At 50.8% G+C, this 16,993-nt stretch overlaps 1 long non-coding RNA gene across 1 annotated transcript in view; it reads left to right on the top strand.

Moving 5' to 3' along the window:
- Positions 1-12,336, top strand: part of LOC131384566 (uncharacterized) — a 36,824-nt gene extending 24,488 nt beyond the window's left edge. The window contains exons 3-4 of the long non-coding RNA XR_009215543.1: positions 10,155-10,319; positions 12,091-12,336. This is a non-coding gene — a long non-coding RNA (uncharacterized LOC131384566). The remainder of the gene's footprint in view (positions 1-10,154; positions 10,320-12,090) is intronic.
- Positions 12,337-16,993: the final 4,657 nt, after the last annotated feature.

Genomic DNA, 16,993 nt, shown 5'->3' on the forward strand with positions numbered 1-16,993 from the left:
CTAGGTTATCTAATTTGTTGGCATATACTTGTTTATAGTAGTCTATTTTCAATTTTGTAAGGTCAATAGTAGTGCCTCTGCACTCATTCTGATTTTATGTGTGTCTTCTCTGTCAATTTTATTGATCTTTTCATAGGACCAACTTTTTGGTCTCTACGACCTCTGCCTCCTGAGTAGCTGGGCTTACTTCTTAGTAAGGGCTTACTTACTTATTAGCCTGCCATCACACCAGGCTAATTTTTTGTATTTTAGTAGAGACGGGGTTTCATCATGTTACCCAGGGTGGTCTTGAACTCTCGAGCTCAGGCAATCCACCCACCTTGGCCTCCCAAAGTGCTAGGATTACAGGCATGAGCCAACGTGCCCAGCCAATGTTCTTTAAAAAAAAAACACACAACTCTATAGTGATTGTACTAACTTACATTCTCACTAACAGTATACAAGGGTTCCTTTTCTTCACATCCTCACCAGCATTTGTTATTGCCTGTCTTTTGGATAAAAGCCATTTTAACCGAAATGAGATAATATCTCATTGTAGTTTTGATTTGCATGTCTCTGATGATCAGTTATGTAGCGCACCTTTTCATATACCTGTCTGCGATTCGTATGTCTTCTTTTAAGCAAGGTTTATAGTGATTCAGATCTTCTGCCCATTATGCAGACTGGCTTTATTCTGGGGGAACTCCTCACTATGTTGCGCAGGCTGGTCTCAAACTCCTGGGCTCGATCAATCCTCCCGCCTTGGCCTCCCAAAGTGCTAGCCAGTAGTTTTTTTTTTTTTTTTTTTTTTTAAGACGAAGTCTTGCTCTGTCACCTAGGCTAGAGTGCAGTAGCGCGATCTTGGCTCACTGCAACCTCCGCCTCCTGGATTCGAGTGATTATCCTGCCTCAGCCTCCTGAGTAGCTGGGACTACTCGGCACCCACCACCACACCTGGCTAATTTTTGTATTTTTAGTAGAGATAGGGTTTCACCATATTGGCCAGGCTGTTCTTGAACTCCTGACCTCGTGATCCACCCACCTCGGCCTCCCAAATTGCTGGGATTACAGGCGTGAGCCACCACGCCCGGCCTCCAGCAGTTCTTTTTTCAGTATTATACATTTACGGCTAACCAAGTCTACTTAAATAACACTACATTTCATGGTAGTGTTAAGTACCTTATGATAACAAAGTAGTCTTAACTTCTCCCTCCTGTCCCTTCTATCATTGCTGTCGTGCAGTTCCCTTATCCACAAACTAGAATCGTTGAATACACAGTTGCTATTACAGATTGAGCACCCCAAATCTGATAACCCAAAATCTGAAATGCTCCAAAATCCAAAACTTTTTGAGTACAGACATAATGATCAAAGGAAATTCTCACTGAAGCATTTCAGATTTTGGATGATCAGATTTGGGATTTTCAACGAGTAAGTATATTGCAAATATTTCAAAATTCAAAAAAAAAATCCAAAATCCAAAATTCTCCTGGTATCAAGCATTTTGGATAAATGCCCTGTTTTATTTTGAACAAACGATTATCTGTTAGATTAACTAAGGATAAGAAAAGTAAAAGCTTTTATTTTACCTTCACTTATTCCTTCTCTAAAGCTCTTCCCTTGTTTATATAGTTCAAAGTTTCTAACTTGTATCATCTTTCTTTTCTCTGAAGAAGTTTTTTTTTTAAATACTTCTTGCAAGACAGGTCTACAGATTCTCTCAATTTTTGTTGGCTTGTGAAAGTTCTCATTTCTCCATCACTTTTTTTCTTTTTTCTTTTTCTTTTCTTTCTTTCTTTTCTTTCTTTTCTTTCTTTTTTTTTTTTAAGACAGATTCTTGCTCTGTTGCCCAGGCTGGAGTGCAGTGGTGCGATCTCGGCTCACTGCAATCTCCGCCTCTCAGGTTCCAGTGATCCTCCAGCCTCAGCGCCCCCAAGTAGCTGGGGCCACGGGCATGTGCCACCACCAAAGTTTGTATTTTTTTTGTAGAGACGGGGTTTCACCATATTGCCTAGGCTGGTCCCAAACTCCTAAGCTCAAAGCCATCTGCCTGCCTCGGCCACCCAAAGGGCTGGGATTACAGGCATGAGCCACAGTGCTGGCCTCTCCGTCACTTTTGAAGCATGGTTTTGCAGGAAAGAGATTCTAGGGATTATAGGTTGGTGGGGTCATCTTCTCTGTCAATGCTTTAAATATCTCATATGGTTCTCTTCTTCCTTGCATGGTTCCTAAGAAGTCTGATGTTATTTTTATCCTTGGTCCTCCATAGGTAAGGTTTTTTTACTCCTCTGGCCTCTTTCAAGACTTTTTATCTTTGAATTTCTGCAATTTGAATATAATATGCCTAGGTGTTGATTTTTTCTTCTTTTTGGGGGGGCATCTGTCTTCCTTAGTATTTTCTGAGCTTCCTGGATCTGTGGTTTGGTGTCTGATATAAATTTGGGGAAATTCTCAGTCATTATTGTTTCAAATATCTCTTCAGTTCCCTCTTTCTTGCTCTGTATTCCCATTAATGCCTATCTAATGCCTTTTGTCATTGTCCCACAGTTTTGGATATTCTGTTCTGTCTGTTTCAGTCTTGCCTCTCTTTGCTTTTGAGTTTTGGAAGTTTCTATTAACATATCCTCAAGTTCATGGATTCTTTCCTCAGCTGCGTCCAGTCTACTAAAGAGCTGATCAAAGGCATTTCGTTAGTGTTTTTTTTTTCCTCATTGTACTTTCTCTTTGTTTTTTTCTTAGAATTTTCATTGCTCTGCTTAAATTACTTATCTGTTCTTGCATGTTGTCTACTTTTTCCATGAGCACCCTTGGCATGTTAATCATAGTTGTTTCAAATTGCCGGCCTGATAATTCCAACATCTCCGCTATAGTTGAGTCTGGTTCTGATACTTGCGCTGTCTCTTCAAGTGGTATTTTCTGCCTTTTAGTATGAGTTCTAGTTTTTTCTTGAAACCAAACCAGTACTGGGTAAGAGAAACCCAGTGTGGAGGTGTCTACTCTGGTAAGTTGTGACTGTCTGTATCTGCCTGTCTGTCTCCAGTTTTGGAGGCAGCTCTGTGACCTTAACTTGCTCTGTGACCTTAATTCTCTGACAGATCTAAGAAGAGTTGTTGGTGTTGTTTATTCAGCTTTTTACTTGTTGTTAAGATGGAGTGACAATTGCCACACTCCTTACACCCTAGGCCAGAAACAAGAAACCCCCATTTAGTTTTTTTTTTTGTTTTTTTTTTTTTGTTTTTTTTTTGAGACTGAGTCTCACTCTGTCGCCCAGGTTGGAGTGCAACGGCACAATCTCAGCTCACTGCAACCTCTGCCTCCTGGATTCAAGCGATTCTCCTGCCTCAGCCTCCCCAGTAGCTGGGATTATAGACATGCCTCACCACACCCAGCTAATTTTTGTATTTTTAGTACAGACAGGGTTTCACCATGTTGGCCAGGCTGATCTCGAACTCTCCTGAGACTTCAGGTGATCCTCCCACCTTGGCCTCCCAAAGTGCTGGGATTACAGGCATGAGCCACCGTGCCTGGCCGGTTCTCTTTGTATTTTCTTTTTATTTTATTTTCTAGAGACAGGGTTTTCCTCTGTCACCCATGCAGGAGTGCAGTGGCTCAATGACAGCTCCTTGCAACCTTGAACTCCTGAGCTCAAACAATCCTTCCGCCTCGTCCTCCCAAATAGCTGGGACTACAGGCATGTGCCATAATGCCTGCCTAATTTTAAAAATTACAGCTCACCTTGTTGCCCAGGCTGGCCCTGAAATCCTGTCTTCAAGTGATCCTCTTGCCTTGGCCTCTCAAAGCACTGGGATTACAGGTGTGAGCCATCACACCCAGCCCTTTCTTAATTTTTATTTTATTATTATTATTATCATTTTTGAGACAGGATCTTGCTCTATTGCCCAGGCTGGAATGCAGTGGCACAATCACAGCTCACTGCAGCCTCCACTTCCTGAGCTTAAGCAATCTCACCTCAGTGTCCTGAGTAGCTGTGATTACAGGTGTGCACCACCACACCTGGCTAATTTTTTATTTTTGTAGAGATGGGGTCTCACTGTGTCTGGAATTGGTGGGTTCTTGGTCTCACTGACTTCAAGAATGAAGCTACGTATCCTTGCGGTGAGTGTTACAGCTCTTAAGGTGATGTGTCTGGAATTTGTTCCTTCTGATGTTCGGATGTGTTCAGAGTTTCTTCCTTCTGGTGGGTTCAAGGTCTTGCTGGCTCAGGTGTGAAGCTGCAGACCTTCGCGGTGAATGTTACAGCTCTTAAGGCGGCGCCTCTGGAGTTGTTTGTTCCTCCCAATGGGTTTGTGGTCTCTCTGGCTTCAGGAGTGAAGCTGCAGACCTTCGTGGTGAGTGTTACAGCTCATAAAGGCAGTGTGGACCCAAAGAGTGAGCAGCAACAGGATTTATTGCAAAGAGCAAAAGAACAAAGCTTCCACAGTGTGGAAGGGGACCCCAGCAGGTTGCCCCTGCTGGCTGGGGCAGCCTGCTTTTATTCTCTTATCTGGCCCCACCCACATCCTGCTGATTGGTAGAGCCCAGTGGTCTGTTTTGACAGGGTGCTGATTGGTGCATTTACAATCCCTGAGCTAGACATAAAGGTTCTCCACGTCCCCACTAGATTAGCTAGATACAGAGTGTCGACACAAAGGTTCTCCAAGTCCCCACCAGAGTAGCTACAGAGTGTCGATTGGTGCACTCACAAACCCTGAGCTAGACACAGGGTGCTGATTGGTGTGTTTACAAACCTTGAGCTAGATACAGAGTGCCGATTGGTGTATTTACAATCCCTGAACATTACAATGTTCTCGAAGGCCCCACCAGAGTAGCTAGATACAGAGTGTGGACTGGTGCATTCACAAACCCTGAGCTAGACACAGGGTGCTGATTGGTGTATTTACAATCCCTGAGCTAGACATAAAGGTTCTCCACATCCCCACCAGACTCAGGAGCCCAGCTGGCTTCACCCAGTGGATCCCACACCAGGGCTGCAGGTGGAGCTGCCTGCCAGTCCCGCACCGTGCACCCGCACTCCTCAGCCCTTGAGTGGTCGATGAGCGCAGTGGAGTAGGGGGCGGTGCTCATTGGGGAGGCTCGGGCCGCACAGGAGCCCACGGAGGAGGTGGGAGGCTCAGGCATGGCGGGCTGCAGGTCCCGAGCCCTGTCCTGCAGGAAGGCAGCTAAGGCCCAGTGAGAAATCGAACGCAGTACCGGTAGGCTGGCACTGCTGGGGGACCCAGTACACCCTCCGCAGCCGCTGGTCCAGGTGCTAAGCCCCTCATTGCCCGTGGCCGGCAGGGCCGGCCGGCTGCTCCGAGTGCGGGGCCAGCCAAGCCCACGCCCACCCGGAGCTCCAGCTGGCCCGCAAGCGCCGCGCGCAGCCCCGGTTCCCGCTCGCGCCTCTCCCTCCACACCTCCCTGCAAGCTGAAGGAGCCGGCTCTGGCCTTGGCCGGCCCAGAAAGGGGCTCCCACAGTGCAGCGGTGGGCTGAAGGGCTCCTCAAGTGCCGCCAAAGTGGGAGCCCAGGCAGAGGAGGTGCGGAGAGCGAGCGAGGGCTGTGAGGACTGCCAGCACGCTGTCACCTCTCATCACTATGTTGCCTTGGCTGGTTTTGAAATCCTGGGCTCAAGTGATTCTCCCACCTCAGCCTACCAAATGTTGGGACCACAGGGGTGAGCCACTATACTCCCTGGCCCTTTTTAATACTTTCCATCTGTTTATTGATACTCTTTCTTCAGTATATAGTGGTCACTTTTTTTTTTTTTGAGATGGAGTCTTGCTCAGTTGCCCAGGCTGGAGTGCAGTGGGGCAATATGGGGTCACTGCAATCTCCGCCTCCTGGGTTCAAGCGATTCTCCTGCCTCAGCCTCCAGAGTAGCTGGGATTACAGGCGCCCGCCACCATACCCAGGTAATTTTTGTATTTTTAGTAGAAGACAGGGTTTCACCATGTTGGCCAGACTGGTCTTGAACTCCTGACCTCAGGCGATCCACCCACCTCGGCTTCCCAAAGTGCTGGGATTACAGGTGTGAGCCACCGTGCCGAGCCTAGTGGTCACTCCTATAAAACAATTTCTCTTGCCTGCTTGTGTGTGTCATACTTTCCTGGTTTTTTGTTTGTGTCTTGTAATTTTTTGTAGGAAAACAAACATTTTAGATAACATATTGTAGCAATGCTGGGTACTGGCTGCCTCACCACACTCTACCCAGAGCGTGCTATTGTTCATTTGTGTATTTGGGGAGCAACTGGCTGAATTATGTTCCTGGTCTATTTCCCGCCCTCTGTGTTAAGCCCATGAGGTTGCTCCTCAGGGAGACACAGCTTTGGGGATGGCTACACCCACTCTGGGGTGACAGTGGTCTTGGCAGGGCTCCCTTCCTCTCTTTCCCTGAACACATCCAGCAGTTAAACTCCACTAATTGCTAGCTGATTTTACAATTGTTTTAACGATGCCCTGGGGGATAAATAGATCTAGAGACAATCCATTCAAATTCAGACTCCTTTGAAGGAATAATATCAGGGGCAGAAATAAATTATACATATTTATTCGGGCCCCACCTCCCTTGCTCTCCTTCCCAGCATTGAGCCCTTGATTGCCTGGGCCCAGGCTGGGGGTTTTCAGTATTTGTAAAGCCTTTGGACTAAGGAAGTGAGTGGAAGGCTGGAGGCGTGGGGCTTGGCGCTGGGGCACTTGGGGTAGGAGGGATAGGTCTTCCCCCCAGAGCAGGATTTCCACCCTATTGAAGGTTCCAGGAGGGAGCTAGGCCCCTACCCATGACCTCCAGGTCGTGACCCTGCCCCCCACCTCACTCTGATCAGAGGACAGGCTGGAAGGTAGGAGGGCATGAAGAGGCAGGGGAAGACAGGAACTGGTGCAGAGGTTTAATGGGACAGGAGCTGGGGCCAGGTGAGGAGGGGAGGGCGGTCACCGTGGCAGGAGGCTGAGCAGGAGGCTGGGAAAAAGGGTGGCCGCCAGACAGTGGGGCTCCAGGAAAGCCAGCTGGGCCCCTGAGGTCAGCCAGTCGCCATAGCGGTCCAGTAGCATCAGGACCACGCCATTCGTCCAGCCAAAGCCCTCCTGGAAGAGGCAGGGCAATGGGGCCAGGTTTCTGGGGAAGCCCCAAACCCTTGGTGGGGGCTGTGGGCTCTCTCCCCAGGGGCACTGGCCCTGCCTAACCCCAGCGGTACAGGGAGCACCAGTCAGCTCCTGCCCCAGGCCCATATGCAGGTGAGCACACTGAGGCCTGGGGCGGGGGTCGTGGGCAGCAGAGCCCAGGAGTTCCCTGTAGAGCGATGGCCAGCCCACCCTAGGCCTGCTCACCTGAACTTCATACTCCTCTCTGCCACCGGGCTCTCCACCGTTGCTAATGTCATACTGGGAATAAGAGGGAGGGCCGTAGGTCAGGCACTGCCCCCACCCCACACACCCCCAGCCACAGGGACAACTAACAACCGGATCCTTGTAGGGAGAAGCCGCTCTGCCTGCCCAGCAGCCCCTGCAGTGCCCAGGAGTGGCCACTGGGCGCCGCCACCATCCCAGCTGCGTTGGCCCTGGGCCCTGCCAAGCCTGACCGTCCCCCCTCAGCTTCTCATGCATGGCTGACTTTAGCGAGTAGACATCAAAGTTGGTTCGGATCCAATTCTGCGGCATATTGGTAGATCAGGATCCGGCTGCCCTAGAAGGTTCCAGACATTCCCGTGACTGTGGGTGGGGCTGGACTGTGAGCCAGGACGCTGGGCCCGGCGGGAAGCCAGATGTCCCCTTCCTGGCCCTTCTCTTCTCGGCTCACAGCTGCCCCCCGGTGGCTCCGCGGGACCCGCAGGCTGGGACAAGGAGCACAGCCGGAGGAAGCGTCCTCCCCTGCAAGTCCTGTTCAGGGTTGGGAGGGGGCGGTGCTGTCTGCGGTGGACTCGAGCCACCTGCTGTGCCTTCACCTCCAGGTATTTCAGAGCCTTATCCGCCACGCCGGGGTCAGAGGAACACCTGGCCCAGAGTGGAGTGAGGTTGGATGGGTAAAACTCCTGGTTCTCCTTGTTCTCAAGGTCGTAGTCGAACCAGGCACTGGTCTGCTCATCCCACAGGACTGTGTTCAGGGCGGCCAAGCGCTGCTCCCGCAGGGTTCTGTACTTTGTGGCCTGGGAGTCGTTCCCTGGGGCAGTGCTGCCTTTGGGCCCTACCAGAGCCCTCTAGAAAGAACTTCTGAGGTCAGATGGGCAGCATCTACTCTAACACCTCACCTCCTCCAGGAAGGCTCCCCACCCTCCCCAGGAAACCCCAGCCTGTCCTGTCTCCTCTAGGCTGCCTGCACTGTCTCTGGCACCACTGGGTAGATGTTCACTGCCCGCTGGGCTCTCTCCTTCCCTGAGCTCCTGGGCCAGGCCTCTGTCTCAGGAGGAATCAGGGCTACTGTTTGCTCAGCCCGGTCCTGAGCTACTTTGCTCATCCACATCCCCTCACCTGCGGAAAGAGTTTGGGGTTTTATCCTGTCCCTAGTCCTACCACTGGAGCCCAAGCCCAGACCCTCTTGCTTGGAGCCCTGCTTTCCCTGGATCTGTTCCCCCTCTGCCCCAATCACACAGGCCTTCTTCCCAGTCCCTGAACAGCGCCTCAGGGCCTCTGCACGGCCCTTTCCGTGCCTGGACTGTCCTCTCCCAGATCAGCTCAGCGATGGTTCCTGCCACAATTCTGCTCACACATCACCTCCTCAGAGACACCTTCCCGCCCCATCCTCTCTAACACAACCTCTGCTCACCCACACCAGCGGGCCCTAACTTCTCTCTACTTCAAACTGTGCTTCTGTTACTGTTTTGCTTCTATTATTATTGTTCTTGCAGGAGCTGGTAAAGTGGCTGATGTGGCCACAGCTCCATAAATCCATGTGAAACGAAGGGTGGACATTGCCTGAGTCCAGGAGACAGGACAGGGTCACTCATCTCTGTCCCTGGTGATGGAAACTCAGGCTCAGGAAAGAGCCTTGACCTGTCCCGGGTCACAGAGAGAGTATTAGGGTCAGGGCTCAAGCCCAGGTGCTGTCCTCAGGCCCTTAGGCCGCCTCTCACACCCAGGCTAGGAAGCTGGAGCAGAAAGTTTGCTAGAACAATCCTGAGAAGAGGCCTGCACAGTTCAAGGGGCAGCTTGGAGGAGGAGAGGGAGGGAGGGCGGGCTCTGGCCAGTGGGCTCTTGGACCTCAGGCCAGGCTCTGGCAGCTGCATCTGGTATCAGGCCTGTAGGTCCAGTGCCTGTTATGGGGCCTATTATGACTGCACAAGGGGCCTCAAGTTCATTCAAGCCAACCACACAGTGGTTGCAGGGGAGATTTGCCCAAGGTTGGTGGGTTGGTCATGGGGGCAGGCCCGAACTCGTCTCTATTTTTTTGCATTCTGGCTCTCCTGATGTTCCAGGCCCATCTCTGAGTCATCCCTGGGCAGGAGAGATCCCAGAGGGTAAATAGGACATGAGCCTGCAGTGAAGGGAGACAGAGGAGGAGAGAACTCCCTGAAACAAGAGGAGAGGAGGAGCTGGCGGGGAGGACACAGGTAGGGCAGCGGGCAGACCACCAAGGGGCAGGCTTGCTGCTTTGCAACCTGACCCCCAGCCTGTGTGCCTCATTGCCGCCTCCTCCTCCCAGGGCAGGGCCTACGCCTCAACCAGAGCCTGGAGCAAGACAAGGAAGCCTCCATTTCCCTCCTCCTACTCCTCTACTCAAACCACAGCCATCTGTGCATCAAAAACTTTTTTTTTTTTTTTTTAACCCTCAGCTGCCTGATGCCCATGGTTGGGGTTTGGGCTGAGTCACCGAGGACCGCCTGCATACACCAGGGAGGGCTCCTGAGCACCCATTCTCAGACTTTGCACGTTTCCAAAATTCTGCATGTGACAGCAATTTTTGCAGAAAGGGGGTGGAGTGTGCCTGTGGGCCAGTCACCAGCCTGCTGCAGCTGCCCGTGGTTGCCTCTGTCTGCCAGGGCTGCACGACCTCTGGTTTTCACCTCAACCACTGTGGCTTCCTCTCTCCCCGTGGGAACAGGGCATGGGGTGAGGGAGCCACCATGCCCAGACAACTAGGCATCTCCCTGCCAGGCCAGGAGTTCCACTGCCACAGCCCAGTACCAATGCAAATTCAGATGCAACCAAGTGACCCCAACTCAAGTTACATTCCCTTTCTCCCCCACAGGCTCTGCAGTCCCTGGGATTCGCAGTGTTAGTTGATCTTCGGGAGACACTAGTTCCCAGGAGACCCCACTGAAGGCCTGGCTGTACCATCATAGGCTGTGTGCCCTTGGGCAAGAACCTCTACCATTCCTCGTTGCCTGTATATAAATTGAAGGCTTTGCTCCAGGTCAGTGTTGCAAACTCAAATTCCAGTAACAGGAATGTGCAAAATATGTTGCGGATAAGGGAGCCAACAGTGCAAGGGGGAAGTGAGTGTTGGGGACCTAGTCTTGGGGTGACGGGAACCGGGCTGAACCAGAAGCGTATTCCTGTGTAAGGGAGGCCGCTGCTGCAGAGGGTGGCTGCTGTGGGGGCTGAGGGATCCTGATTTGTCAAAGGAAGGTGGAAATTTATATTTCAACTCACATGCTCCTGTTTTTAAAATGTCTCAATGTCTCTAATTCTGACTGTAAATCTAAGAGTGATTCCTGTTTGTGGTTAGGAGGAGTCTGACCTCCACCAAAGGGGCTTTGTGGGCCGGGACTTCGTCCTCCTGTAGAGCGCAGGACCCCATCCTTGAATGCAGCCTCAGCCTGGAATGTTGACACAATCATTTGGTGCCCCTTTAAATTGATATTCTATATACATATTGGTATCTGTAATATGTAGAGATCTCTTACAAGTCTAAAAGAAAGATAGGGCCGGGCGCAGTGGCTCATGCCTGTAATCCCAGCACTTTGGGAGGCCGAGGCAGGCAGATCACCTGAAGTCAGGAATTTGAGACCAGCCTGACCAACATGGTTGAAGCCCTAGCCCATAAGGACACAGCTCTGGGCTGCCCTCGGGGTTGTGTGTACCTGAGTCCCCACCCACATCTCACCACTTAGCTTGTCTGCCCAGTCTTTCTTAACATATTTACAAGCAGATACATCATTGGTGGGAAAACCAGAACACTTTAAAATATGAGTTCAGCTTTGATTTTAAGGAAAAGCTGCAAGCTGTGTGAAGGGCTGGGAAGGGCACCACAGGAGACGCAGCTCAGCCTCTTCTTAGTCCTCAGCAACTCAGCTCTGACCCCAAGTTTCACCCCATGCAGCAAGGACTTTGAGCCCTCCTGGGTCCACCATCCTTAGAAAGCAGCTTGGGGGAGGGAAGTCTCATTGTCCCCACTGCAAATTGTTTCTTTGGGGAAAAGCTACTAGTTTCCTTCTCAATGCCTGTTCTTAGCGTATCAGTGTGACCAACTTTGTTTAAGTTGATTTTCCAGGCTCCCCTACAGTTCAGGGTGGCCAGGGACCCGGTTCTGGCAAATGAGACATAAGTGGACGTCACTGCAAAAGGATCCGAGGCAGGCTCCTAAAACGGGAGAGACTCAACCGGCTCTGTGTTGAGTCCTTTGCCCTCCCTCTTCCTGCGTTGATGCAGATGAAAGGCTTGGCACTGCAGCAGCCACCTTGCATCCACGAGGCAGTAAACCTCAGCCGAGAGCCACCTGCTTCGGATGGCAGCCCAGGAAGGTGGAAAGAGACTGGGTTCTCGATGGCAAATTTGAGTCACGACAGCCCTAGACTTCTGTGATATGAAAAAACAACCCTCTTAGTTGTTTAAGTCACTGGTTTTCAGATTTCTGTCACAACTGAAGGGAATCTTAAGCAGATCCTTCCTCTGAGCATCTGCTCTCTTCTCAAGGGGACTTCTGGTCACACACTTTCCTTCATTACCATTACATTTCCGTCCAGGTTCTAATGTCCTAGGGATATTGTAGCACGCCTCTGCCTGGCCTAACTTCAACCTCCCTCGGGATGTGAGAGGCAGACCTCACTGCAGGAAGAGGGTGAAGGAAAGGTGTCCGTTAATGCATAAGGAACCAAGGACTAATATCCATATATACAGACCCAAACATCAGGTGACACTGAGCGTGTGCACCCACAGCTTCTCACACCTGCCTTGTCTCGTAGACACCAGCTCTGGATCCCCAGACCTCTCACCTGAGCTCTAGGGCAAATGCTTCCCGACGTCCCCAGAAGCAGGCAGTGAGGCTGGGACGGTGTGGAGCTGCACACTTCCAGCTTCTGGGATGCTGGCAAGGCCCTGTCATCACTTGATTTCCGGGTGTCTGCTTCACAGTCATCTGTTAAACTGCCATATGTGTTTTATGCACCTTCCTGGGTTGTGCTACAGCTGATAATAAAATCATTTGAGAATTTTGTGTTGTTGTTGTTTGAGATGGAGGCTCGCCCTGTTGCCCAAGCTGGAGTGCAGTGGCGAGATCTCGGCTCACTGCAACCTCTGCCTCCCGGGTTCAAGCGATTCTCCTGCCTCAGCCTCCCGAGTGGCTGGGACTATAGGCATGCGCCACGACACTCAGCTAATTTCTGTATTTTTAGTAGAGACGAGGTTTCACCATATTGGCCAGGCTGGTCTCAAACTCCTGACCACAGGTGACCCACCCACCTCAGCCTCCCAAAGTGCTGGGATTACAGGTGTGAGCCACTGCGCCCGGACATTTTTGAGAATTTTTAAAAAGAGTCTATCAGAGCCAGGCTCGGTGGCTCATACCTGTAATCCCAGCACTTTGGGAGGCCCAGGTGGGTGGATCATCTGAGGTCAGGAGTTTGAGACCAGCTTGGCCAACATGGTGAAACCCCATCTCTACTAAAAATACAAAAATTAGCCAGGTGTGGTGGCGGGTGCCTGTAGTCCCAGCTACTCGGGAGGTTGAGGCAACAGAGCGAGACTCTGTCTTAAAAAAAAAAAAAAAAAGTTCACCACCCTGCTTGGTTTGGCCCCATTTGGACAGGAGCGGAGAGGGCCCTGGAAGGCCCTAGGCTGGCCTTGGGGCCAGGCCAGCAGTGAAGCAGCCGGCACATGAGGTGGCCTCCCGGGGCAGCAGAGCTGGCAGGGCAGGGCGGGCCAGGCCAGGAGGGCTCTGACTGATCCTTGGAGCTCTAACAGGAAGCTGCACACCCATTCACTCTCTTAGAATAGCTGTGCACCTGCAGATAACCAGTTTCTGTTGTGGTGAGTAGTAGTTAAATAAATAAATAAATAAGCAGGCAAAGAACAAGCTTGTCTTTACTGTGACAGTCATTTGCTGCTGTGAAACTACTATGGTCTAACACCTCCGACTCACTTTCCTCAATCAGTGCTGCCTGCAACGGCAGGAACTCGGGGCCAAAAGAGCACCTGCCCTAGCACAGAGCTCGGGCCTGCCCACCCCACTGCCCCACCCCCTGGGACCACCTGCCTTTGACCTCTGAAACCACATTTGGCTTACATGCAGGCAAGTCATATGACTTCTCTGAGCCTCAGTTTCTTCTTTTGCAAAGTGGGGATAAATAACAGCTCTCTTCAAAAGCCGTTGTAAGAGTTGGAAATGATAAGCTGGGCGCGGTGGCTCATACCTGTAATCCCAGCAGTTTGGGAGGCCGAGGCATGTGGATCACCTGACCTCAGGAGTTTCGAGACCAGCCTGACCAACATGGTGAAACCCAGTCTCTACTAAAAATACAAAATTAGCCAGCGCGGTGGCTCATGCCTGTAATCCCAGCAGTTTGGGAGGCCGAGGCGGGTGGATCACCTGACCTCAGGAGTTCCGAGACCAGCCTGACCAACGTGGTGAAACCCCATCTTTACTAAAAGTACAAAATTAGCCGGGCATGGTGGTGCATGCCTGTAATCCCAGCTATTTGGGAGGCTGAGGCAGGAGAATTGCTTGAACCTGGAAGGTGGAGGTTGTAGTGAGCTGAGATCACGCCATTGCACTCTAGCCTGGGGAATAAGAGCAAAACTCCATCTCAAAAAAAAAAAAAAAAAAGTTGGAAATGATGTATTTTAGCCGCGCAGGTAGTCAGCCATACGCCTGTTTCACTTATGGGTAGAAACACCGCAGTTGACTCCACTTCAGCAGCTGAGGGGCCCAGAGGACCGTGCCCTCTGCTTTACTGTGCAGGCCTCAGTCACGTTCCTGGCAAATATTCCAGAAGGCTCAGAGGAGGTGTGTTGAGAGTATTGTCAGCCAATCACCACAAAGCTGCTCCTTCAGGAGCCTTCTCACTCTGAACCTCACATAACACAAGTCTGTGGCGGGAGGGAGGGTGGCAGGTGCCCACCTGGGCATTACTTCCACGCTTGCAGCCTCAGGGTAACCCTGGTGGTCAAATAAGCAAAGATCAGCCTCAAAGCAGCAAATAGGACTGCGTCCTCTGGGGCCTTACCATGGTCCGCATGCAGTCCAGGCTTGGCTTCACCATTGCATGAGAGCTCAGAGGACACCCATGGCCACAGAGGCTCAGCTCAGCCAGGGGAATGGAGACCTTGTCAGTAACATGGAGGTGAGATCATAGCAAACACCTTCATCTCAGGTTCAAAGGGGAAGGGGTCACCTGCTGGGGAAGGAGTAGGCTCCGGCAGGTGATGCTGAGCTGGAACGTCTACCACCTTCCTCACGGCCTTGGCAGTGAATTCCAGATGCCCAGACCTCTGCAAACAACTTCCAGCAAATGCAGCGAGGACAGCAGGGCACCTACTGTTGACTCAAAAAGACTCTTCCAGGTTTCCCCAGAAAAGGCAGCCTTTGCTGCTACAGCCCCTGCGGATGATGGCTTGTTTGATAGCTCAGATTCCCCAGGCAGTTTCTCCACCCTCCGCTGCTGGAATTCTTGCAATGGCGATGTGGTGGGTCGGCCTGGAGAGGGTGGGTCAGGAAGGATCTTCTGACTTGGAGACTTCCAGGGGAGACACTACCACACACAAGGCCCGCTCCAGACTTGGCAAGGATGATGCCAAATACGCGGAGGCAGCTGCAAGAGGAGCTTGTTCCCAGGATAAAGAGGTGGTCAGCCAGCCAGGTACGGTGGCTCATGCCTGTAATCCCAGCACTTTGGGAGGCTGAGGTGGGCAGATCACCTGAGGACGGGAGTTCGAGACCAGCCTGCCCAACATGGAGAAACCCTGTCTCTACTAAAAATACAAACAATTAGCTGGGCATGGTGGCGGGCACCTGTAATCCCAGCTACTCAGGAGGCTGAGGCAGGAGAATCACTTGAACCCGGGAGGTGGAGGTTGCAGTGACCCGATATGGTGCCATTGCACTCCAGCCTGGGCAACAAGAGCGAAACTCCTTCTCAAAAAAAAAGAAAGAAAGAAAGAAAAAAGAGCCGGGCGCAATGGCTCACGCCTGTAATCCCAGCACTTTGGGAGGCCGAGGCGGGTGGATCACCTGAGGTCGGAAGTTCGAGACCAGCCTGACCAACATGGAGAAACCCCGTCTCTACTAAAAATACAAAATAAGCTGGGCGTAGTGGCGCATGCCTGTAATCACAGCTACTTGGGAGTCTGAGGCAGGAGAATTGCTTGAACGCAGGAGGCGGAGGTTGCGGTGAGCAGAGGTCGCGCCACTGCACTCCATCCTGGGCAACAAGAGTGAAACTCCACCTCAAAAAAAAAAAAGAAAGAAAAGAAAAGTTTACAGTACAATGGTAAGAAATGTAAGGGTGTCAGATTCTGTTTTTAGAATGGAAGCATAACAGATCCACCGAAAGCATCCTGTGTTTGGTGTTCCCTTTCCTACCTGGGTTCCTCGCCCATCCAGGCATGACTGCTTTCCTGAATGTACGGTGTATCAGTCCCCTGCATGCTTTTATACCTCTGCTGTTCTTGCGTGGATCTGCTGGGGTTGCTTGGCATGTTTTTTTGTTGTGGTAAAATATACATGGCATAAAATTTTCTATCTTAACCACTTTTAAGTGTACATTTCAGGGACATTAAGAACATTCACTTTTTTTTTTTTTGGAAACAGAGTCTTGCTCTGTCAACCAGGCTGAAGTGCAGTGACTCAATCTTGGCTCATTGCAACCCCTGCCTCCCAGGTTCAAGTGATTCTCCTGCCTCAGCCTCCTGAGTAGTTGGGATTACAGGTGCCTTCTACCACGCCCGGCTAATTTTTGTATTTTTAGTAGAGATGGGGTTTCACCATGTTGGCCAGGCTGGTCTTGAACTCTTGACCTCAGGTGATCTGTCCGCCTCGGCCTCCAAAAGTGTTGGGATTACAGGCATGAGCCACCACACCTAGCCCTTTTTGTTTCTCTTCACTTTTGTCCTACTCCTATCAAATTTTCTTTTTTTTTTTTTTTGAGACAGAGTCTCGCTTTATTGCCCAGGCTGGAGTGCAGTGGTGCAATCTTGGCTCACTGCAACCTCTACCTCCTGGGTTCAAGCAGTTCTCCTGCCTCAGCCTCCCCAGTAGCTGGGATTACAGGTGCCTGCCACCACGCCTGGCTAATTTTTGTATTTTTAGTAGAAACGGGGTTTTGCCACATTGGCCAGGCTGGTCTCGAACTCCTGATCTCAGGTAATCTGCCCCCCTTCAGCCTCCCAAAGTGCTAGGATTACCGGTGTGAGCCACCGCACCTGGCCTCAAATTTATTGATTCTCTTACTGCTCGAACCTGGGAGGTGGAGGTTGCAGTGAGCCAAGATTGCGCCACTGCACTCCAGCCTGGGTGACAGAGCGAGACTCAGTCTCAAAAAAAAAAAAAAAGTATTGAGTCTCTTTTATTACTTTCTCTAGTTTTATTTCTTTATTTGTTTATTGTTCATACATTTGTTTGTTTGTTTGGGCTTGGAAGTGATGGATTTCATTCCTAGTCTCTCATGCTTCCCTCTATCCATATTTTTCACATGTGCACTGAATTACAGAATCTAAAGCTAATCAGAAATTGTCCCCTGCAGGAGGAAAGGCACTCTTTAGCTCTGATCACACCTTTTGTCTTACAGACTGTCTCTCGGCATCACAGGTTGACTTTGTTTTCTTTTTTTTTTAGGATATGTTCTTTTTTTATTATTATTATTATACTTTAAC

The sequence above is a fragment of the Hylobates moloch genome, unplaced genomic scaffold (assembly GCF_009828535.3).
Source record: "Hylobates moloch isolate HMO894 unplaced genomic scaffold, HMol_V3 SCAFFOLD_11, whole genome shotgun sequence".
NCBI classification, from domain to species: Eukaryota; Metazoa; Chordata; class Mammalia; order Primates; family Hylobatidae; genus Hylobates; species Hylobates moloch.